Source organism: Cydia amplana, chromosome 1, assembly GCF_948474715.1.
Source record: "Cydia amplana chromosome 1, ilCydAmpl1.1, whole genome shotgun sequence".
Classification (NCBI taxonomy): Eukaryota; Metazoa; Arthropoda; class Insecta; order Lepidoptera; family Tortricidae; genus Cydia; species Cydia amplana.
The window spans coordinates 18,035,910-18,062,026 of record NC_086069.1 but is presented as its reverse complement, the minus strand read 5'-3'; the positions used below and the strand labels follow the sequence as shown (position 1 = coordinate 18,062,026).

Here is a 26,117-nt window from a genome sequence, read left to right as displayed (position 1 = left end):
GACTCCAGTACCCTACAACTCATGGTAGAGAGATGGAGAGGTGCACTGGAGAGAGCCGGTCTGCGAGTGAGTAAAGAGAAGTCGGAGTACATGCATTGTAATTTCAGTAGCACCAACAATAGCGCCAGCATCTTCTTACAAAACCATGTGTTGAAAAAGGTTTCCCACTTCAAATACCTCGGTTCTATTATCTGTGATGATGGGTCAATAGACATGGATGTTACCCATCGTATAAACACGGGGTGGATGAAGTGGAGAGAGCTCACGGGTGTGCTCTGTGATAGTAGAATGCCAGTAAGAATCAAGGGCAAAGTATATAAAGCAGCAGTGCGCCCAGCAATGACTTATGGGGCCGAATGCTGGCCACTCAAAAAGCAACACGAAAATAAGATACACTGCGCTGAAATGAAAATGCTCAGGTGGGCAGGCGGCGTTACGAGGCTTGACCATATCAGAAACAATTACGTAAGAGGCAGTTTCAAGGTAAAAGCTATCCAAGAAAAACTCGTAGAGAGCCGATTAAGGTGGTATGGCCATGTGATGCGACGACCAACAGAACACATGACCAAAAAAGTCCTGGATATGGCTGTTGCAGCCCGGGGACCAGGGAGACCCCTGACAACCTGGATGGCAGTTGTAAGAAAAGATATGAAGAATGGAAATCTAAGACCAGAGACGACCCAGGACCGACCGGCCTGGCGACGCATGATTAGAAGGGCCGACCCCAAGTAAATGGGAAGGAGCCAGGCAAAAGAAGAGAAATACTTACCTATTATAATGGCATAATTGTGTGTAATATTAGCGCCAATAATTAGTAGGGGAAACTAGCCGGCGTATTTAACATCTGAGACCAACTTTTTTCGATATTAAACTTTCGTGAGACATATTTTAAACTAAAATTTTTACTAAACTAAACATATTTTAAACTAAACTAAAATAAAAATAAAAAACAACGGTTTCACTCACTTGAATTTTTAGTCGCTATTGGCGACATGTTTCGGGCCCTTCGGGGGTCCATCCTCAGGCTCGAGTGCTCGCGGCGACTGCAACTCGTGCACTGATCGCGCCGCCCGCCTCGTCGCTCGTTGCGCGCGCGCTGATAGGGCAGTCGCCGCGAGCACTCGAGCCTGAGGATGGACCCCCGAAGGGCCCGAAACATGTCGCCAATAGCAACTCAAAAAAAAAAATTCAAGTGAGTGAAACCGTTGTCGTATAAACAGTTTGAGACCAACTTAATATTATCCTAGTTTTATGTAATGATTGATATTCACTATTAACTTATTTATTCTATTAATGCTTAGACTTCAATATGTTGAAATATTATTAGAATAATGTATGCACCTCAAGTATGTACTTGAGGTGCATACATATGTATGTAAAACGTACAAACGTAGAACTAGACAATAAATCTCCTAATTTGTATACTTAAAGGTGACATTCCGATAGTGACCGCAGCAGCGTTACTATTACAGTATTTCTGTGCAGCAATGCAGTCGACAGCAATGCCAAAGCAGTATTAATGTACAGCAATACTGCAGACTATATGGCTGCAGAACAGTCATAAAACTCATAAAGGTAAATTTATCAAGACGAAATTGGATAATAAACGGCAGTAATGCTACACGGTAATGTAGCAGCAGTAATGTTACTTTATATGATGTCAGCAGTGTTCTCGCATAACTTCTTACTGATCCTGAAATCGCGGCACTGACTTTATCTTGTTCATTAGAACTGATTCAACTTTATTTTATAACTTTGGATATTATATCTTTGACACGAGTTCACAAATTAAAATGGAAGACAAATCATTGATTAAAATAGTTATTTGTACAACAAGTGATCAAAGTTTGATATTTCTTCGAGTGCTTATTTGAGTCCCGTGCAAGCGAAAGATTCTATAATAGAATCTTGAGCGTAGTAAGGGACTCAAAAGCGCACGAGATGTAAATAACTTTGATCTCGTGTAGTACACAACAGTTTTCACCTGAGCAGTGAGAACATACCTATTAGACAACTTGAAAAATGTAATCCATCTTCATCAATACGAGTACATGCACTCATGTTTTCTTAAGATATACAAACAATTAAGTTTAATTACCGCAATGGAACACAAAAACAAAACGTAATAATAAATTCCAGTAAAATAATATAGAAATAAATAACAAACATTAACTGACACTTCAATCGACAACTTTTTTTGTAAAAAAAATCTTTGTAAGATACGGTCCGAATTGCGGATACGTACTATTTGTCAACTATGGTAGAAATTCTTAAAAGTAAAATAATTAATTTTGCGTGATGATCTGTGTATTTTTTGAGTTCATTATTTTAATTGTACAATAAAATACCTAAAATATAGTATTTTATCAGTTTTTATCAAATCTTCAACTTTATTTTTATTAATTGATTATTAAGAATTCATACTCGTACGTGGTTTGGAACGATGCGGTCTGAAGTTTTTCGGGGGTCTATTATAAACCGTGAATATACCGTTGAATGTCGTTTTAACTTTTTCTGTCTGTTTCTTTATGCTAACAGTGTGAAAGGGACAGAGATAATAGAACCCAAGTATTTCGAACTTTTATTAGACCCCGCATGTTGAAATGACATTTGACTATAAAGGTCACTTGAATGACATTTTGTCTCACTCAGTGAGCAAAATCGCATTTTGCTCACTGTTTTTAAGAATCAAAGTACCCTTGTTCGAGCTGCTGAGGTGAAAACACATTTTCTGTATTTTAGTGCTAATATCTGAATATATTTTCTGTAAAAATGCACTTTTGAACCAAAAGTTGAATAACGTGTGAATAATTGATTCATTGTGTACAAAGCTGGATAACTTTGGTTTAAAAGCGGAATAGAAGCTTTCTACAGCCTCTATACAAGTGTTATTCAGCTGATTCACCACTATGCACACATTATACAGCTATTACATTGCTGTTATTCAGTTGTAAGCGGTTTAATTTGTGCCCAAATCTTCTGTATAACGTCTGTAACAGCGCTGTTGCAGACATTATGCAGCTACCTTATTCAGCTTATAGTACGGCATGCTCTATTATTCAAACAATATTCAGCTGCCTTGTGTTACTTGGGATTGAACGGAGTTTTCGATGATTGTTCCTTAATAGAGATATTTCTCATAATTTTAGATCTCGTCTTTATTTTTCCTAGCTGTAGGTATGTTGACATTTAAAAGTAAGAATAGCAGAAGGAACACGCAATTCACGTTCAGTCAAATAATTTAATTTCAGTACCATTTCGCACCTAGTCACAGTGACAATCAATATGAAAGTCGCTAGGGACCTCATACTATTGTCACTATGACAAGGTACGAGATGGTACAGAAATAAAGTTCCTTGACCGTAGTGGCTCTGTGAGCTGTAAACCCCGCGAATCCATTATGCTCTGCCATTATGTATTTTTTTCAAAAACTGAATCGACTAAAAAATCTGGTTAATCATCGATCCTGCTTACAATTTTTTTACGAGAATCGGTTGAGAACTGCGACTGTATAGGAGAACATCCGGACATACGAAAGCATATTTAAACAATCTGAAACGGAGACTTTTGCTAACGCTCGGTCAATAACAATACTAATGATTCAGCCTATTTACATCTCATTGCTGGGCACAGACGGTTTACCGCGAAAGTCGAATATCATAATTTCATTATCTGCATCTCTATTGCTCTCGGATATTCGGACGATAGAATTTTGATTTTTGGTTTTCGCGGTGGGCCCTCAAGCCTCCTCTAAAGTGCGGGAGGGCTTTGGCTATAGTCATATTGGCAAATGTGGATTTAAGACTTCACATACACCTTTGAATTTCTTCGCGGAGGTATGAAGGTTTTTCTCAGTCTCACAATAGTAATATTGTAGTGTATTGATAAGTTAAAAATAATTGAAGGGGAGCAGGATATATTACCAGAGTTACCCAAGGTGACTTTGTGAACAAATATACAATTTGAAAATAAATCCCGTTATCCCATTATACATTACTCAAGGCTCGTTCCGAATGTAGACTCAACAAACATTTCTCAGGCATGCAAATGTCACCGAGCACGTGTACGTTTCGCGCCGACGATGTAATTTGTCGGTTATTTATCGTCGCAACTAGATGTATTTCGAAAGGCGGGAAATCGCGGAATTATACGGCGCCACGTGGGTGTGTTATGACAATGTGCAAATCTGCATTGCTAAGTGAAAAGATGTATTATGTGTCTTCCAAGTGGGTATCTACATAGGCTCTTTCTTACATCAGTTGATGAAATCTAAGTTGTTATCTGGCGCGTGCTCATTGTGCCCTGTCACGATGGGAGAATACATCTCAGAATTGTCTTGGTATTATTTATTTACAGCCTACCTACGTGTTTTTTTATAAATTGGCTCAGTAGTTATTACCGTTTGTATATTGGAATCGGGAGTTCGTATCTTTTCTTTAGAAGTTTGTAAGGAAAAGTGTACTTTTTCCGGTTCCGTATTATTCTGATAATTAAACTATTATTTCTTATCCTGACAAGAAGATTAAAATTGATTTACCTAAAATTGGCTGATATACCAACATTTATGTATCCACCAAGTGGTGACACTATTATTAGCACTTGCCGTAACTCGAGAACGAGGTCTAAAATGGATATCGCGCCCTATAAATATACGGAAATTCAACGCACGTTTATGTATTCTTATGAATATTTAAGCTCCATCATAAATTTCTATTATTCGTTCTGGAGCCTGTAAATTTTATCACATTTCAAACTTGTTAACAATTCATAGCATTATTGGTGTAAAGAAGATTTGAGGTAGCATATAAGCATTGTCTCATATTTTTTTAAATCGCCACATGTACATATCTAATGACTGCATTCCTACAAATGTTCGCCGGAAAACTAAACTTTTAAACTTATTAAAGTACCTAACGTTAAGATACATACCTGTTGGTTTCACTATATCTGGCTCAAACCGTCCCATCCAATATTTACTCCTCATCCTTTGCCGGGCACTTCCTATGTTTATATTCCTGCAACAAAGAAACTTTGACTTAAAAACTTGGGCGAGTTGTTCAATTAGGTACAATTAGTAAGTGCGAAATGTGCTTCCCGGTTTTCAGTGTTCAATTAACACCAGAAGTGGAACGTTCCTCATTAGGAGAGCATAGTGTTGCAAGAGGTAGATCTGAGATAACGAATTACGCATGCGCGCGCTATTGTCTTCGCCCAGATGCCTAGATAATGCCGCGAAAGCTCGGCACCAAGTAATATGCAAAGCTTTCAAATGCGTCGGCTCTGACTCATGCAGTATACGAGGTGTTGCCAGATAATTATTGTCATAGGCGTCGCCATTCATGAGTTAAGCAGCGAGGTGATTTGTACATGTAAATACATACGAACAGTGAAACACATCCCGTACCATAGTACAGCGTAAGGAGCCATTTAGTATTCAAACCTCGCCAATTCAATATGCTATTTAACTGTCATGTGTATTAAGATTGATAATGAATAATTACTATAATTAATACAACTTATTGTCCTACTCTGAATATGTCGTCAATCGCGCTTTGTAATGCAAGTCTTTGAACAGCGTTTATTTTAATTAATTAGCACAGTGTTCCTTTGGTTTGTTAACTAACTTAATCCTTTAAAGTAGGACAGCAGATTACGGCATATTTATTAAATATTAAATGCACTCACGAAACTTGATTAAAGTAAAACCCACTAGCACACTTTACATTTGGTTACTATTTAGTCCTAGAAACCCTAGAGCGTCGTGTAAGTAATCATTTTTATTTTGATAAGTGATAAAAACTTGGTAGTTTCTCTATGTGCAGTGTCTTGGGGTACGGAGGCTAGGGAATAATAAATAAGTGTAACGGCGGATTTATCACTTCTGTGTAAATGATTTAGTTTAGGTGTACCTACAATAAGTTTATACATTTGTGTAGGTAAATAAAAACATCGCAATTTAAAAGGCTGTTAAACAGAACTTTTGTTTGTTTAAATCTGAAAAAGGGAGCCGCAACATAAAATGACATGGCGGCAACAAACTAAACTACACTAACTTTAAATCAATTTGTGAAGTACGAGTACCTAGATAGCCGACACCTTGCAGTTTAGCAGCGGCAGGGTTATCGGCAATTTAAAGTTCAAATCAGTTCGTAACTTCTTTCTATCTTGATGTAGTAAATAGCGATTCCAAGTTGAGATAAGTTTTAATATAATATAACCGTTAGACCGTTACTAAAATTAGCTAATACTTAGAAGCATACATTTTTTTGTATTTATTTCAAACCAATAATTTAGTATCTATTAACAAAAACAATATGTAGGTACATATATCCAAATTACTTCTACTTGCACACACATATGCAAATGTGTGCATGTGCGTACGCTGTTACGGACAAGTAAATAATTATAAAGTTTGTAAAAAATAATTGTTTGTCCAAGAGATTATAATATACATAATAATTATGTAGGTGACTATAAGTAGTAAACAAGAAAAATGGAGAGCAAATTAGCTACCAGCACTACCGGCAGCAGTTAGAGGCGTGGCCGGGGAATGTTGTGATTCGGCGTGTACTGTGGCGAGCGCCGCACGTGCCTCCGTGCGTGCCGCCAACGCGCATACCTAAACCCAAACGCTGCCTTTTCGCTACTAGTCTGCAATGCAACACTAGCTACCGTAGTATTGTACCAATGCTTTACTTTTATTTGGTTTTTCTGATAGGCGATGACACTAGGCCTACCTTCAGCTATGCCTTAAATGGGTCGACGCAATAATTTTTATACTGATTAAAAACAATGTTGCGCATAAATTGAATCGCAATAGGTATATGAAAAGATGCAAAATAAGGTAAACTCCACTGGAGCATTTTTTGATAAAATATTAGGTATAACCATATAGGGCCGAAGTAAAGTTTGAAGGCGTGTAATGAGTTTAAAAAACATTCCGACATTTCTAACCTGACGTTCATGGTCAACGCGAGACTGAGGAAATGCGCTCTGTCAAAATTACAATGAACAAAAACGATAAATTTGTGGGGTATACATACATGCAAAAAATAATGTATCTAGTTTTATGACAATTATGACCTTATGACCCTAAGCTAGTTATACATTATAGGTACCTATTTTAAGTAAGTACCTAACACTACTGTAATAAACTGTCCATACCATTACCATTCAACACTATGGCGTCACAAGTAGATACAACTTCTTACTCAGTACTTCTTTTCAAATCTGTAATAGTGTGTAAGACCTATCGGAGCACACATTACTGGGTATGGGTAGATTGGCTTGACCTAAAACATGCATATAACTAACCAATTACCAGTGCTTCCTCACGAGTGATGAAAGAATGAAGCGAGATGCGCCGATAGCGCAGCCTGTCCACCGCCGCTATCGCGCGTCAAGGTCGATGTGAATGTTTGCAGGAAAGACTGACAGCTTAGCCGAGGATCTTGATAATTTACAGCTATGCTCAGCAGGTTCGAATACCGTACATTTTTGTGTTTCCGTCATACTGAACAGTTTAGCAGCCCACTATTTATATAATATTTCTTCTAAAATCTAAAAAAACAAGTTAGCACCATACTAATTATGTATTGTTTATTTCTGTAATTCGTGTTTAATTGTTGATGGTATTTATGTTTCCAGCGGGCCAAAGATGATGATCGTTACCGCATGTTGCCGTCACTTTCCAAAAAACACACCTAACTTACGTTGCAATCGTAAGCTAAACAGCAAACATCACGCAACATCAAATTACCAGGTTTGTACATTTCAAAACCCTTTGTCAATTGTTCGTCAACGATTCGTAATTGATTATAGAGCTTTCAATCTAAAGCAGAAATCAACGTGAACTAAATTAGTCCAATGACATCATCGTTACATCGCATTGTTGCGGCTAATCTGCCTGTCATGCAATCTGGACGATCTCAAGATTGCGGCATCACTCGCACTGAGTTTTCAGATATTGAGGCAAACTAATGCATAGTCTACAAGTTATATTTAGCGTAGATTAGTTTCTCTTCAGTTCTTGAGAAACTATTCAATCCCATCCTGAAATGTAATTCTTGACTTGGCTGTTTATACACATAAAGTACCTAATTATCTCTGATGAGTTATTATCCTATCCAGAAGATTCAATAAACTTTCATGTTGTTTAATAACTTTTAAAACAATTATCACACTTATTATGATTTCGGCTATATAATATTACATGGATAAAACAGTGACTTACTCATTCCCCTCCCAGTGATTGGCAGGTGTCAATTGCCTCTTGTCTTGGTGTCTTATTTGATTTGTTTTGAATTGCGTGGTGTCTTATTTGTTTCGAAGTGTGGGCAACACGGGGTTCTACTCACTCATTGTTCTGTGGATATGGTGTTTGTCGAACAACTTCCCAAATAGATATAACTGTAACGGTAAACGCTGAACAAAGCGAGCTTATCTCCGACTGGCACTAAATACTTAGCGAAATGTACGTGACTGAGATTACGTTTTTTGAAGTTTAAAGTTGTTGTTTGGTATTTTTTGGCGTTTCGACACCAATTCAAATGTTAAATAAATGTTTGTTGAAATAGCCTACTTAGGTAAGTACCTACTTTAAAGATATCATGCCCATTAAATTTTATTTTAGTGACAATATATATTAGGAGTTAAGTATGTGCTTCAGCTCCATCTTAAAACAGGTGTTCCTTTTTGTATTCAAGCACAAGTGCTAGTGCGAGCGAGACGGCCGCACGAATGACAGTTAGCTAACTAATATGATTCCAATATCGGTTTGGTGTCAGTGCACGTTCGAATTGGCCTGCTAGTACCTACTAGCAGCAAGTAAGTAAGTACCTACTTACTTACCAAGAAATAATCGTTTGTCCATAATAATTACATTATTATTATTATTTATAATTGTGAGCCTATTGTGCCCCACTGCTGGGCAAAGGCTTCCCCCCTCTTCTTCCATTCATCCCGGTTTTGAGCTATTACATTACTAAAAAATTATAAAATATTTTTTGTGTACGGAATCTTCTTGTAAATCTGACTCACGTTTCACCAGTATTTTCGAGTCAGGCTTAATAGGCGTGGCGGTGTTTATGCATACCTTAAGGTCATTTTGGGATATGTTTATTTATCTAGATAAGTCGTTTAGACGTGTAAACACGGCGCTTTACCTTATTATCTTTCTTGAACTTTAAGCTGCTGATAATAACAAAGTCTAGAGGAAACTTTTAGATAATATTACATCGTTTTATAGGCAAAACAATATTTTTTATGTAGCTAATAAATAACTTATATGTGGGCTGTATATTGAGGGTTGGAGGTTGCGTTAAATACTTGCACAGAATAGGTAAAGGTTACATTCTGATGGCAACAGCAGCAGCATTGCTGCTGACACGTTATTGCTGCAGCGTTGACGCGATAAATTAACAGTGACCTGTTAATTTTTCCTTGATCATCATTTTCATCAATCATTTCGTCAATCTCGTCTCATTTGAATGAGGCATTGAACGTTTTAATTGCGATCGCGATGAGGCAACACCTGCAAATCAATTACCTAATAAAAAAATCCTGCAACAGTAACGCAACTGCAGTTGCAATCGAAATGTAACTTTAAAGGTGACGTCATAAAAGGTTAAAAATGTAGTTGAAGTGGTGTCATATTGTAAATAAATTAAAAAAAAAGGAACATTGTTACAGTGAATGAGATTTCTTTAACCATCTCATTAGATGAAACGCGTGCCGGATATTGAAGTATTGTACATAATATAAAGCACAATCAAGAAAAATTTACCTATCTGGTATTTACACAGCTTAATTATAAGTTTACACCGTTTAATAGCAATGAATGTTGCTTGTTATGTATGGACGTTAATCATCGATTTGTCATAGTACGAAGTACCGAGTAATTACTTTTGCTTTATGCATGCCAGTTGGACCTCAGGCTAGAGCCACAAGGGGAGCGATTGTGACAACTTGTTCTAGTAGATACCTAGTTATCATTACTGTACTCGTTTCTGTCCACAGATGTTTTTTTTTTCGAAGTTTCACAATTCACAAAAATAGTATTACATATAATACACAAAAATATTATATGTACCTACATGTATGATGTAAAAACACTCAGTATGCAAAAAAATATACAAATTATTCTTGTGTACGGAATCTTATTGTTAATCTGACTCACACGTAAATAATGACGAGTAAGCTATATTGTAACAGTGGACAAAAACATAGCCACCTTAATAAAATTTTAAGTTAAGGCTTTTGATTTGACAACGCGATACTGCGACTCGTCTTTCGACCGCGATTGGGTTACCGCGTAAGTACCTATAAGTATTTTGACATTCGGAAAAGGCTTGAGTGAGTCAGAGTGAGACTAGAACCGATCATTGCAAGACAGGGCCTTATTGCCTTTCGTCTTGCCAATGCTAGCGCTTGACTTGTTTTGTTTACAATAGTTAATGGCTATTGTTGCTGCTCAGTAGCAAATTCACTCTCCGCTTTCGCAATTTTAAACTAGTTTTTGTCGTAAGTAGCATTAACAATATCTACCTATGTTTAAACAGTTCGGTAAATTAGCTTAACAGACAAATATATCTCTAAATGTTGACTGGTAGAGAATAACAAGGCGTTAAGTAAGTCCGCAATTTGTCTTTTTTTTTTGTAAATTTGTGCAATAAAGTATAAATAAATAAATAATTAGATTGTTAGGCCAATTAGGTGGCCCATTATTGACAGTTACTTTTGAACGGGAACTATAGAGATGTATCTATTTGGAAAAGTATTATAGGGTGGCAGATATTTTTGGTGCTTTGTTTCATCCGCTAATAATATTGATGCTACATGTTATGGCGCGAGCGAGACGAACGAGCGAATAAGGACAAAATGACATCATTTGGATGTCAAAATGAAAATCTAGCCTCATAGATTACTTATTTTATTTAGCAAGAAGGTACTTTTGCTAATCTTGTGTTTAATTACTTTACTCAACTCTGAAAGGCAGGTAATTCTGTATGCATTATATACATAGATATTGTACTACATTTTTCTTTTGATTGACAAAATATGATACAAGTTTTTTTCATAGTAGTGCCGATATATTTCTTTTCAATATTAGATAATTAATAATTAGGTCCAGGAAAAATTCATTTATTTAATGTTCATTTATTGTGTACAATTATTATTTATTGCAGATCAAACTAGCAACAGCAGTGCGATACCTGAACGACAGTTCAGATTTCGGACGCGTTAAGAAAAGGGTTAGCTAACAATTTAATAAGTCGATTTATTTAACACCATTCTAATTTCTGCAGTAACTGGAATATTTGTTTCGTAAGTCTTAATTAAGTCGTGATCAGATAATGACTATCATACTGGACTAAGATGCAGATTGACTATTCTGTGTCACAATTACTCAATTAATATAAGCTAAGCCAAGTACCGATAGATTCGCTTGGTACTAACTATCTGAGGTATGTAGGTACTATATACATTTTTAGGATTTATAATCTGTGTATCTGCAAACGTTCCATGTATTTTAACCAATACGTATTTTGTTGAAAATAGTAAGTCTAGGGGTTGTAAGTGTGATATTTTATTTCAATTAACCGTTATTTTAATTTTGATCGGCAAAATTTGTCAAAATAACAATCATCGCCAGTAATATTCACAAAACTAGCCATTTGACATTCACATTTATAATTCGTAATATTGTAATCAAACATAAGTTGTCACAGTATTCTAATCTTAGTAGAAAAAAAAAATTAAAATTTTAACTGTTTATTTTTCTATAGAATTACATTACAATTACTTAGTACTAATCTTACATTTTTAAGATTATATGAACTAAGGGACATGTGGAGCAACCCCTATGAAATTATTGAATTACCATTAAATATTTTACATGCTACTGAGGCTTTTTACATTTATCTCTATCAATTAAAAGTCAAGTAAAATTCTATCAAGTCTATCAAGTAAAATTATTATGTCAGACGCTGATTTCCTAATCCATCGTACCTTTTTGGTAGTACGACCAAATAAATAAATATACAGATAAGCATGGAACCATTAATGAAAACAGTGCCTTGAAATTTAGTTGAAGTGCTAAGTATATTGGCGATGTTTTAAAGTGCAATAATTAAATTGGGTACCGAATACCACAGAAAAATATAACAACGACAATTGACTCATTGAAGGTGAGAAACGGATTTTTTCTTCACGATACCAAAATTATGTGAATGGAGAAATAAGTGTCGTGAAGTGCGAGCAACGAACTCTACGCCGCTGGACGCGAAGTGGCCTTGCCGGCGACAGGGTTGAACCGTGGGTGATAATCGACTTCGTGACGATGGCAAAATCGATTTAAAAGCAATAACATTTCATCTTTAATGCATACAGGTAAATAAATGTCAAGAAATAAAAACCGATAATTATGAAATGCGATCATCGAACTCGCCACCGGACGCGACGCCGACGCGGCCTTGGCGTGCTCACTAAGGCCGTTGCGATTACAGCGAGGAACTTTTCACGACATTCCATAAGTTGTCTTAAAAAAATCGATTTAAAAGTCAATTTGTCTGGTATGGTAGAATTATTGAATACCTATAGATAAATAATGTGAGAAGCAGCCGCGTTCCAATTAGTACCTTTAAGGACTTAGCAATACAAATACTTTATTCTGACAACTCGAAAATTAAGGAAAAATTATTTATTAAACCAACATAATAATAACAGCATAGGTACCTTCAGATCCACAGCGCAGGCTTCGTCATCATACAGGAAGCTCGTCCACCTCGGGTTTCGTCAAAATATTAAAATGCATTTTTTCATCCGCAACACGCATCGTCAAATTATAAAGGAAATTGGTCATTACAAAATACACAATAAATAATAAGCCATAAACCTATATCCTAATCCGGTAAGTACCCGGCACAAATGTCCCCAAAATACCAGCGGCGTTCCCGCGCTGAATAGCCAACGATATACGCTGGACCAGGTACGAACCAGACCTAGGATCGCAACCCCTATCCCGCAAGCGTTTGCCCAGGTCCCTCACAAAAACCTTCGCCTCGGAACACCAAGGACTAGCCGACTCAACAGCGAGAGCGACAAAATCGTAAACTGGCTTCAAGTTTGAGTACTTGGCATGTTTCTGTCTTAGCAATTAATCAAAAGATATCTACCTACATAGTCTACATACATGCGAGATGGCCAATGGCTGTTCTTTTAAAACTAAACAACTTTTAAGACTGCTCAATTACTAATTCTTGATCGTATATTTCCCTACCAAATTTCCTAATAACAAAGGCCTAATCATGTCTAGAATTGCCGGTTCATCCATATGGCGTTGTAAAAATATTGTTACAAAATGAGTAGATAAGAATCCGCTATGCGCGTAGTGTTGAAAGTGTTAGGTACTCATACAAGAAACAATGAATGGACACACGATCATAAAGAGCACCGCCACCTCTCGTTTCGAGCCTCGAATCGGGCGAAGGCAAGCAGCTTCTCGCGAACACGGCGCGTGGGCGGGATTCACTAGGACTTTCCACTACGCCAATATTTATTAGTAAAAAAGTACCTAACGATGATGTAACTACTGACTAAATACATTTTAATATATTATATATTAGTATCATTATCAGACAAAAAACTACAAAATGCCGACTCCACGACTCAGGGCATTCTCTACTAGTCTAGTCAACCATGAAACCAGTCAACTAAGTGTTAAGCCGTATTTCAACGAATTGAATTAAACATGTATAATTCAGAATGCATCGACACGTTGACAGAGTATTCAATGAACGTACATAACTTATGTTTAACTGCCCACTGCCCAGACAAGTTTAAATAAGGTACCTAAGTAGTAAGAATTTAATAAAATCATGCAGCTTTTAACTCTCAAATACATTTAACATTGCCGGCCACATTTGAAATGCAAATCTAATCGCGGACTTTAATTCCGTTTGTAGTACTATAACGTAATATTAATTACTTTATTATGACATTTATAGTAGCTATGCTTCCAGTATTCAGGCTATTCGATTAATCTGGAGCATGCTGGGTGAAATTACTATACCTATAAATAACGCATAATATAGATACGTCATTTCAGATATAGTAATTTGTAATGTTTCATTTTATTCCATTTGGTTACAACGAATTTCGTTTGTGTTATTCATGCAGCCCATGCAGCCAATCTAATTATTTTCAGAGTTTCAGACTCTGCGGGACCAGAAGGTAGCGACATTTATCGCCCTGTCTGCCGCATTACGGAGATCCTGCTCAGAGCAGGATAAATATTTAAATAATTATACAAAATCGAATCGATTCACAAGAACTGGTGTGAGATTTGTCGATTTTCATAGATATTCGTCGCCAGGTTTTGCGAATTGACCTGAAAGTTAGTCTTCTCTTCGATTGGAATCCAAAATAACAATAATAGAAGGAGCGACCATTGCATAAATCTAAGAGAAAATTATAGTACGAAGTCTCACACCCATTCTTATGGAAAAGGAAAGTGGGTGGGTAATAAGGAAGCAAGATTAAACAGTAGCTTAGTTAATGGTCGAGGGAGGTTCTAAATCTGCTGTTGTGGCCTTCCTACTTGCGCAAGTCTTCACTCTATAACATTAGTTATTATAATAAAATAGGTAACACAGATGTTTTGCTTTTAAATATTTAATTTAAATAACAAAAATAATATATAGGTATATTATGTTATGATTACACATGAGTGGCAGTGAGTTAAGCCATAAAGATAATTTAATGTAGTAGCTGCAGTTTATATTGGGTACTACAAAATCGTACGTTCTTAGTTTCCCCATTGTAGGCCAATACAATAATCTAACTGATAGTTATGAAATGTATTTAGACTTTATCTGATGTGTCGTTGATCTAGACCGCTATTTGCGGGTCAAGACCTTCGCTGAGAAACGATTATAGAGGTTTAAAGTAGGTACGACATATAAAACAAAATTCTCCTTCCAACCCAAGTTATAACACTATCCTAATGTTTTCCAAATAGATGCTTCAAATGATATCTACAAATAGATTATAACTAAAAGTAGAATACTTTGTTTCCCATAAACCATTTGTATTCGTGATGTGGGCCAAAGACTGTTAAAATTTTGACAGGATATACTTGTAACCCTTAATACTAACACTAACCTCGTGCTAGCCACTCTCATGAAAAGCTTCACCAGTAGATAGTAATTTATTGAAAATAAATTATTATGCTTACTATTTATTAAATGAGGCAATTTATGAAAAATTGTGATGTGTTTGAATGTGAAACATGTTCTGTTTAGTTAACACCATTTATAGTTTGTAGCTTTCTAGTAGAGCCCGAAGACTTATCCTATTGTCTATTGTTCAGTAAAACCGCACGTGCTACTTACCTGCAAAAAAGGGTCCTAATTATTCTATTTGGCACCTGAGCGCGGGCTAGTCTAACGCTCAAAAAACCAGTGTAGGTGCGCTCTCCGATAACGCGCCTTTGTTACGCTACGCATCTCGATGACACATTTTAGATTGGTTCTGTAGCGTTCGACTCGCCGACACTCAGTAACCGAAGTACCGATTTTTTATGCAGGTGGTTGTGGCACGTGGCACGAGCGGTTTTACTTAACAATAGACAATAGGATTAGCCTTCGGGCTCTATTAGAAAGCTACAAACTATACAGTTGTTGCAAATTAATGTGTTACGTAGAGTTGACTACAATAGAAAGTTGCAATTAAATTTGCAAGACGTAAACTGTAACAAATGAAACTTTATCCTTTTTAGTAACTCGACTTAAGCGGCTATCGTCAGTCAGTCCTTTAATAGTAAGCCGATTACGCAACGTGTGGGCAACGTAAGCGGCGCATCAACGGTGGCTTTATTACACTTTGCAGGATGTTTTGGCCTAAGTATTTCACTGGTCTTTTGTTAGGTGTATTTACCTATACACAAGTTTAAAGCTTTCACGAGTGTTATAATGTTTTGTAAACGTAATTATATTTAATATTTACTGGTTGTTTGTCACGGTGGATATAAATACATACCTACCTACTTATCAAAATTATATAGTATAAAAATGTTGGGCATAGAAATACACCTGTATTTTGTGCCATAAAAACTCTTTTTAACTAGCAACCAGGGTTTAATGCGTATTGAAATTTGATCGCATCTTATCGCACACAGGTCTAGTTGAAACCCCCGACAAAATACTTAAATAACGTTTCAAAATTATTGATTCTTATCCAACTATTTAAAAATTCGTGTAATAAAACTATTAGTTATATTGCGTATGCTCCAGTCATATACCACAGTATTAAATGTCACAGCAGTTGATATTTTCCCACAGTAACTATCTTTTTTCCTCCCAGGACTGCCCATGTCCGGTTATTGTACGAACAGTGCTGTAATAGAGAAACCCAAGGGTACGTTACTTAAATTACATCTCTCACGTCCTATTGCTTAAGTGAGCAATCGCCAGTAAAAACTTTGACAGCCGATTTTCGTACTTTGTCGAAATTACTGTAGCAACAGCTAAGTTTTTTAGTCGCCGTTTAATGGAGTGTGATGAACCGTTTAGACACAGTTCCTTTATAATCAAATGAGATAATGGTAGTTGATAACTACCTACCTACTTAAGCAATAGGAAATTTGAAATAACATCATCATCTTCCTCGCGTTGTCCCGGCATTTTGCCACGGCAGGAAATTTGAAATAACAGTTAACTTACAGTTAAATAGGTAGTTAGAAACATAGTAACCGTCCTATAAAGTAAATCCAGTTGAAGCCGACGAAGTTTCGGGCACTGATCATCATAATCCACTTTTTTTAATAGTCCAATTTAGACTGCTAAATTGCAAAACTGTAAATACCCTCATTTAAATAACAAAAAAATATTGTACATAAAGAGTAAAGAGTCGCGAGCATAATACGACCCGGTTTGCCTCGTATTTTACGATTTCTATTCAGACTAGAACAAAGCGTGTGTCGTACAAGCGCCGTGTGATGTTTATGTAATTTCACTCCGGTAACCTTTCCTATGGCCATTTGTACTGCACTAGTTTACAGAGCGTGCTAGAAAGTGGACCGGGCGACAGGAACTAACCTTTAGCGGCGACCTTTAGCCGATAACTGCGCGATATGACCCCGGCAGCAGATACGCGAAAATCGTTACAAATTCTGCTATTTCGTGACGGTGGTGCTTTCCGCTTATCCCTCGGGCTGGACAGCAACAGGTCTGATGTAACAACGTCAGCGCTAGCTATCTAGTACCTATAGATGTATTTTACAATGATTCGTTATCGAACTACTATTCATTTTGTTCACTTAGGTAGGTACTAAAATAAAAATAAAATAAAAATCATCATTAAAATTATTTTGAGTAGTAAAATACTCGTTGGAGTTATGTAGTAGCTCTCAATCTGCTGATAATAAGGTCACAAGGACTAATATGTTGCCTGTAAATTAGTGACCTAACCTAACGTTTGTTATTGATAAAACTTTCTATTTATATTTTTACTTTATTAAGTGTAACAATCAATAAAAAAAGCATTGAATTAAAACCAATGAATTTAAAAGCTTTATTTACCAGAGCTTTGACGCACCGTGACTAATACAAATAAGGCTTAAATAAGCCAGGGTTATATTCGAATACTTTTATTAAATTTTCAAGGCTTGATGAAAAACTGCTTTGATCTATACTTCACGTAGCCGTCATGCGACTTTAAATGGCACTTTCTAATCATGTATCGAATGCTACTGAATACGGGCTTTTAGGAACTTTAAGTGGAATATTCCGATATTGCTGGATACCGGCGTAAGTGTGGGCGTGAGCATCGGTCACGTAGCATATTCGTTCCTGGTTTAAAAGGATACAGTGACTTTGCGTGCGGAAGGTTTATACATCTTATTGCTCTTGGTATTGCTCTGAGTTATAACCCGGGAATAAAATAAATCTAGCTCCGAGTTAGGAGCAAAAGCGCACCACCCACTTGTCAAATTTACATACATAATACGCTCGCTTCGTCAATTTGAACGAGCAAATACAGTAATGAATCAATAATCGTATTATAGAGGATTACATTTTATTTAGTTAAGGGTTAGATATAAGTTCACGTTAAGGGAAGGGAATCGAAACCTGTCCCCATTCCGCCTTGACTCAGCGTGGGGAGTTTTTCTTGAAGGTTTTAAGCCAAATCGCTCTCGTGCATGAGAGGAAGTATGTGCCCAGCAATATGGGACAGATATGGGCTGAATTATTATAGTATGTCTTTCTCATCACGGAACAATGCTGTTCCGGACATTAGGGAGGAGTGCGCGGAGCCAAAGCCAACACGTAGAGACACTTAAATGAAATTTAAGGGTTTGGTACAATGAGCGGATGCTGCCATTGCCCGTGCATTAAACGCAGGCAGAGGCACCGCCGGCTGTAAGGACTTTTGAGAATTGATGGAATCTAAAATGAACTAGGCTATTGGGTGAAAGCAATGGATTTAATACTGGCCTATGGGATATAAAACCGGACGCGTACCTATTAACCATTTTGTTACAGTTTATTTTTATTTATTAGGTTTTTAATTTTTGGCGTATACTGAAAAAGACTAAAGGTAACATTCCATTTCTGACCGCAGCTGCACTACTGGTACTGAACGCGTCGCTGTTACTGTCAATTTCCATGGTAAAATGAACAGTAGTGCAGCTCACCTCAAAGGTGACAGTCCATTTCCAACCGCAGCTGCACTACCGTTGCGACGTTACTGGTGCGACATTACTGCAGCGGCGATGGCGACTGCTGCTGTTGCGACGTGCAGTCGTAGCAGCATTCGTTAGTTGCTTGTCAATGTCAAGTTATGAATAATGTGTCAGTGTCAGATGTATAAATAAAAATACTATTTAAAACCTTCGCGTTTTGAACACATATTAACTCACATTTATAGACGGGTCTAACGCGAAATTTATTCAATTACCTTTATTTACTGACGTTTCGACACAGGTTTCAATGGTCATGGTCGCGGCTAACTGCTGCTGCGGCTGTGTCGAAACGTCGGTAAATGAAGGTAAGTTGAATAAATTTCGCGTTAGACCCGTCTATATATGTGAGTTTATATTTTACGAGAAGAAGCAAGTGACAATAATGCTAATGCAACACGAAAAAGAAGACAGACAACATGAAGACATTAGGTACTATCGGGGTTGTTTATCCGTGGGTATAACAAACTCCTTAGAACGTAGTGGTTATATCCTCTTTGCTTAAAACGACTAGTATCTGTAATCAAAGACATTTCGATGCAGGTGACAGATTGGACGTGCAGTCGGAAATGGAATGTTACCTTAATAGTGACATAAACGTTGAAGCAGACAGTGCATGGAAAATCGAACTTTCGCAATGCAAGGTTATGCCCATTGAGCATAGAGCAAAATTAAATAGAGGTGAAACAAGTGAAACGATCGCAGCATGTGGCGCGGCGCGGGTGCGGTTATATTAATTTTCTATTTCTTGTGCAATGTTTAATTATTTCCACACCATACGGCAATTTTACGCTACGATAATATTAAGTGTTCAAAAGTTATAATAACATTTTCGCTGAATATTTACAAGAACGTGTTAAGAAATCAATTTAGTTTTAAAATTGTAAGTTATTTATGTAAGGTTCACAGACTTCCAAACGTAAAGTTTTAAGGAAGTTTTATGCAACATTTTATTATTTTGTCGCAGTTCAGTTCTGACCATCCACCCTGTTCTGTGCATGACCGATTTTTTTATTTTAAACATTGCTATTCGGTGAAATGGTCAAATGGAACCGCTTATAAGGTTAGAATGGAATGGTATTTTACATCTTTGGACTAATTGAAATTGTTAGAATATGCACTATGGTCGAAAATAATTTAAATGTCATTTCAAACTGTTTTGTGAAGTCGGTTTTTTTCTGTTAAAGATTAATTGTTTTATAAATCAAATATTTACCGAAAATATTAAAAATATGTTATTAAACTGGGTGGGTCCTGAACCCACAATCCCACATCCAAGATAATGGATACTCAGAGTAAGTTATCGCTTAGTGGATTATCCCACGTTAACTGGAATCTGCAATCTTGACTGTGAAATAACAAGTTTCTTCATACAATTGCGTTTTGGTTTTCTGAAGTAGGTAAATAAAAAAAAGTCCGTTAGAAATTTGATATGGGTTTTTCCTTGTACTCTTTTTGAAGTGCCAGCGTCCGATGTCTTCACGCATGCTTTTAAATTTGTCACGGCGTGAACAGTTCTATAAGCAATTGTCAAAATTACGGTGAAGTATTTTTCGTCAAAACAACTTTTGTGGTTAGAACCACTTCGTGCGTGCAAACTGGTAGCTGAGCAAATTAAACTGATGCAACGGTCAAGTATACTAAAGTTATTTTGTTTAGTTTTTTAGTTGCATAAGAATCGCGATCATTAAAACAAATTGAATGAACGTCAATAAAGTTGTTAAATTAGTGACTGTGAGATTAATCAGTGTTAGCGGAGACTGGCGGTAGATTTTTTTTTTAATTTTTTTTTTATTGACAGCGGTAAGTATCAAAGCATTGTTGTCAAAAACTATAAACTCTATTTACATCATTAGCGATTTCGCTAGTTCGTCCCCGCGCCATCGACAGTGCATTACAGCTAGATTAGGACTAGTCAGTCTCGCTGAAAACTTGGAGCGAACTTTGTAAGCTTTTAGTACCACCTGATTTGTATTTATTTTCTAGAATGGATGAGCAAGATATGCATTATTAATGTTCGTAATAAAGAACACAAAATTATAAGTTTGCAGTTTTAGTAGGTAAGGGCTAAACGCACGCATTATAATAAAAAGTACCAATTTATACATTGCATTTTATTACTATCGGCTATACCGGCCCTGGCAGTGACAAGGGTTATTTATTAAGTAGGTACAAAAATACACTACTTGGCTTTTATCTCCTACATAGCCAGTAATGTGACAATAAGAAGAATTCCCATTTGAATACCGCGACTTGAATGAGTTTTATTTCACCTCAAACGACTTTCCGACGGTTCTTTAAGTCCATTTGTTTTAAATGCATATGTAAATTTGCTTGAAATTTTGTAGGTATTATTATAATTAAAAAGATTTTGTGAATATTGATACTCATTTAATATTTTTTTATTTATTTAAACCAATTTGCATAGATACGCATGGCAAAGCAATTCGGACACCATGCTTCTCTTATCTCAAAAATCCCGCAACACTTCCCGAGATTGATTTTCAAATCAGATAAGGTATTTTAATGTATGACCCGAAAGGCTGTGGGGTGATGTTTACTGCCCACTGGCAGGCTCATAAAAAGTGTGACGATCGCCCGCCGGAGCTTATGTGACAAGCCAGTTCCACGGGATCGGGCCACACAGGTAAGGCGTAGTTTAGCGGCACTTTAGTTTAACAATTATTAGTATAGTTTGTAGCTTTCTAATAGAGCCCGAAGGCTAATCCTATTGTCTATTGTTAAGTAAAACCGCTCGTGCCACGTGCCACAACCACCTGCATAAAAAATCGGTACTTCGGTTACTGAGTGCCGGCGAGTCGAACGCTACAGAACCAGTCTAAAATGTGTCATCGAGATGCGTAGCGTAACAAAGGCGCGTTATCGGAGAGCGCACCTACACTGGTTTTTTGAGCGTTAGACTAGCCCGCGCTCAGGTGCCAAATAGAATAATTAGGACCCTTTTTTGCAGGTAAGTAGCACGTGCGGTTTTACTGAACAATAGACAATAGGATAAGTCTTCGGGCTCTACTAGAAAGCTACAAACTATAATATCTGATTACCGGTAAATATTATTTCCAAAACAAACCGAGGCCAACTAGTTTAGAAGGATGAGTAAAAGATTATAGTACATATATTTAGGCATAAAATACCCTACTTTTCGGTCATGCAATTCCGTTAAAATAATGTATGTATTTTAATTTAACATCTTTTCTTTTGCTAGAGTACTGAAAGAGTTTGTTTTCTAAGTAAACAAAGTTATTTGTTTATAATTAATATGCCACTTTACATTGAGCGGTACTATATCTATCTAACTGCGGTGAATAAATTTCATAATATTCAACAACTTTAATTTTTTTTTTTCGAATTATACCTATGCACTGTGGGTTTAGCAGTTCGTATCTAGATGCAGAACCGACGAAAGAATGCGCAAGTAATTGTTAAAGTATGCAAATCACGGACTATGCAGGCCGAGATTAAAAGTTCCACGTCGAGATAATACCGCATGTTAATTAAGCTCGTTTTGTTCAACAAAGGTGTAACTTATTGGCGACGCATTTCTACCGAGATGCTAACTTCTAAACAAATTCTTGCGGTTTGATTCTTTCATGGGCTGCTGAGAGAGTAAGTATATATTTGCAGCTAACTTCTAAATATACCACGTTTTGTGTAAGTATAGAGGAAGCTAAAGTAAAAAAAGTTATTCTTAATACAAGTTTTCTTGGAGCAATTTATCATGTCGAATTTTAAATTAAATAAGGAAAAAATATTGGTGGTTTTCATGGTAATAAAATTAAAATTGAATAGAGATTAGCTGGTTTGTTTTTATGCCAATGCGAAGTGGGTGGTGGTTAAAAATATCAAATTTTGTAGTTACAATTGTTCATACTATTTAGAATTAAATACCTAATGTAGCTAACAGCCGCCAGATGGTACCACAGTTATACACATAGCCGATACTTATGGTTTCGTCAACCATACAAAAGGATCGCTTATCCAAGACATTAATTTATGGCATCAGCCATCTCGCAATATTTACGGGCAATAAATTGTGATCAACATTGTATAATTTCCATTGGCCTGAACCATCAATCAATTTGTTTTTTTTTTTTCATCAATTTGCGTACGTAATTGTTTGCTTGAGGCGGTTTGATAACAGAGGTACCGCCGATATTTTTAAAAAGCCAATTAGAGAGAAAATTAGTATGTATATAGGTACTTTATAATTTATACTTATTGATAAAATTTAGATTCTTGAATTCATTTCCAATAACTAATCGCTTATAAATTTATTAAAAATCACGTGAGGTACCATAAATAACGTGTAAGTTTTTTATTATACAAAATATTATATATTATGTAGTTTTGCTATGTATTCATTCTGAAGCTCATGTTTTATTTGTGTTTTAATTGTCATGTGAACTTTATTGTGCACGTAATAAGGTTGTTTTACTTATAAATAGAGTGAGAGATACGAGTTTATGATAGTAAGTTTGATCATAAAGGCTTTATAATGTCCTCAGTATTGTCTGAACCACTTTATATTGTTTTCCAAGTCTCACAAAGTTAACATGACGTTGGCAGGTTATGTAAGCGGCTTTCAAATTGCCTTTTAAATATATGTACAATGTACATGCTTTATTAATTAGTTAGGTCCTGAAAAGTAACCGATGTACAATAATATTTTTTAATTTAGTTTGAAATTATTTAACTAGTGCCTACGTCAATTCTTGGGATTAGTTGTCAAGCGGACCCCCAGGCTCCTATGAGCCGTGGCAAAATGCCGGGATAACGCGAGGAAGATGATTGAACAAAGTTTGAAATTATTGATGAAAATGAGATTGACTGTAGAAATGTTGCTCTATCTAAAATGTTGGAACTTATTCTGCATTACCTAAGTCAAGCGGACACCCAGGCAAAATGCATGGCATGAGCCGTGGCAAAATGCCGGGATAACGCGAGAAAGATGATGAGTTTGAAATTATTGATGAAAATGAGATTGACTGTAGAAATGTTACTCTATCTAAAATGTTGGAACTTATTCTGCATACATACCTAAGGTAAGTATTTTTATTTATTTATTAAAATTTTATTCCATAGTAAAATTTGCACAAAAGGAGAACTGAAATGCTAAAAGGCATTCTCTACCAGTTAACCCTCGGGCCAACCAGAGATCAAGCAGTTAGTTGGGAGACATATTTACAAATTACGAGAAATTGAATGTTACATATTAATATATGTCGAACAATATACTCATTCAAATATACATATTGCTATAATAGGTATACTTACTTACACATGCTTAAATAAGTATATTAAGTATACATATACATACAATATAAAGTATATAAGTAAACTAGAAGATGTCTGCGCAACTTATTCTTAAACAAATATTTGGTCTGAGTTTGGCGTATTTCAAGAGGATTACCCCTCTTGAAATACGCGAAAATCCAAAAAAGAAATCGCGTGTATGGATCAAGTCGTGTAAATTGAGAAATTGTATCAGCTTTTAGCAGTACGAGTATGGTTACCTTCTTGTTTATATTTAGGTACTACAAAGACGAATCTAAATTTGATATAAATATTGGCCTCGGCCCAACTCACCGTAAGGAGTCAAATTACAAGTCACCTGTTGAAACCATTAGGAAACGCCAATCATGATTAGTGAATCAACTCCACTCGCAATTAATCAAAATCAATAAGCATCACTGTTAAATATATTAAGACTTTTAGTAACTTAAATGGATACTCACAATTTGTACAACAAAAGTAAATTTAAAATACAATTATATCATTCAGTCATACAAGTTGCTACAAAAAAGGAGCAAATATTAAATAAAATGAATAATATATGGATGACTTGTCAAAAGCAATTAAAGATGACAAGAATATTATCGGCGATGACCCTGACCCTGATGTTTCGTTAAAGATGATGAACATGATGGTTAATTAACATGCTTAATTATACAGTTCACGGAATGGAATAATCTATATTAATGTAATCATTTGTATTTACATCATACATTTTATAAACTTTTTTATGTAAGTAAGTTATTTAATAATGTCATGCCAGACTAAGGGATATCGTGTTGAACAGTTCATCGATCGTCCTAATCAGAGTTATGTACATAAAATAATTATGTGACAAATGCAATAACCATTAATAATTGTTATGACCTACATTCACTTTGTTTCAAAAATCACGACATGGCCGATTTAACAAACGTCCAGGCTATTCGGCGTAAATAAAATGCTTTTAATTAGTCACTGTGACCTGGATACATTTAATAAAAGTCCCTTTCCCTTACGTTAAGTACCTTTTATGTTTTGTTCGTAGTACCACAACGTTACATCCGACTCAAACAAACTCACAAATGAGTTGTTAAAATTCTAAATGTCGATAACCATCTATTGCGATATTTGATCTTTGTCGACATAAATACGCCTACTTAAGTTACATAAACAATGTTGAATCTATAATTATTGTAATAGTTATTAGATACTTACCATAAACGAATATTAACGGTGAAGGTATCCAAGTAGATATCATCAATTTACATTATAAAAATCGTATGATAATTACTTGTTTCGTAAATAATTTGTAGTGAGTATGCCAACTTCCCTTATAAAATGATTAAGTATAAAATGAAATAATATCGATTAGAATGAACTACCTAGCACATATTTTTCAAAATCATCAAAATTTTCAATGATCATTAGGACAGAAGGTATCGCGAAGGTACTTACGTATCGTATGGCTGTTATGGAAGTGGCAAATTCCAAATTACTAATCGCGTAAGTACGAACCTCCATATTTGAGCCATCATTCCAGCGTTACACGAACGTGTTTAATTCGAGACATTCACATTAAAGCAACAGCCGTACGTTAACTAAGCTGGCCATTTAATTGGAAATAGAGATAAGAAATAAAGCTAACGGTCCAACGGTGACATTTAAGCGTACGTATGGCGTCAGCGGCGCCGTCTTCGGCGTACAATTAGTCGTGTCCATCAGTTAAGGGCTGAGGAATTCTAGTGAGGGTATTGTTTAAATCAAACTCTCATGGATTTTTGTCTTCGAAGGATGTAAATACGTTCTATAATTGGCTAGCTTTTTAAAGCGAGCTAAGCGAAATAAAAACAATGAATCTTTAGGTACCTATACGTTTTTTTAATCTAATCAAAATTGTTTATAGCATGAAAGTGATTATTATAAACTATTATATAATAATAATATGTATACAAAAGTTAATCACAGTCAAGTAGTTTTAATTGCGGATAATTTTATTCTAAAAAATATCCTAAACATATACAGTGTGGCCTACAACACGGGCGAAAAATTAAAACGTAGATTCTACTCCTCAAACTAGACAATGTTT

The 26,117-nt window shown here is 35.9% G+C and overlaps 1 protein-coding gene and 1 long non-coding RNA gene across 3 annotated transcripts in view; both read right to left on the bottom strand.

The window, feature by feature from the left end:
• Window positions 1-26,117, bottom strand: part of LOC134649539 (uncharacterized) — a 405,305-nt gene that overhangs the window by 341,118 nt on the left and 38,070 nt on the right. The window lies entirely within an intron of this gene.
• LOC134649133 (cadherin-86C) overlaps window positions 1-26,117 on the bottom strand; it is a 114,951-nt gene that overhangs the window by 67,184 nt on the left and 21,650 nt on the right. For both annotated transcript variants that reach the window (XM_063503851.1, XM_063503857.1), the window contains exon 2: window positions 4,930-5,015. The gene's annotated coding sequence lies outside the window, so the exon portion shown is untranslated. The remainder of the gene's footprint in view (window positions 1-4,929; window positions 5,016-26,117) is intronic.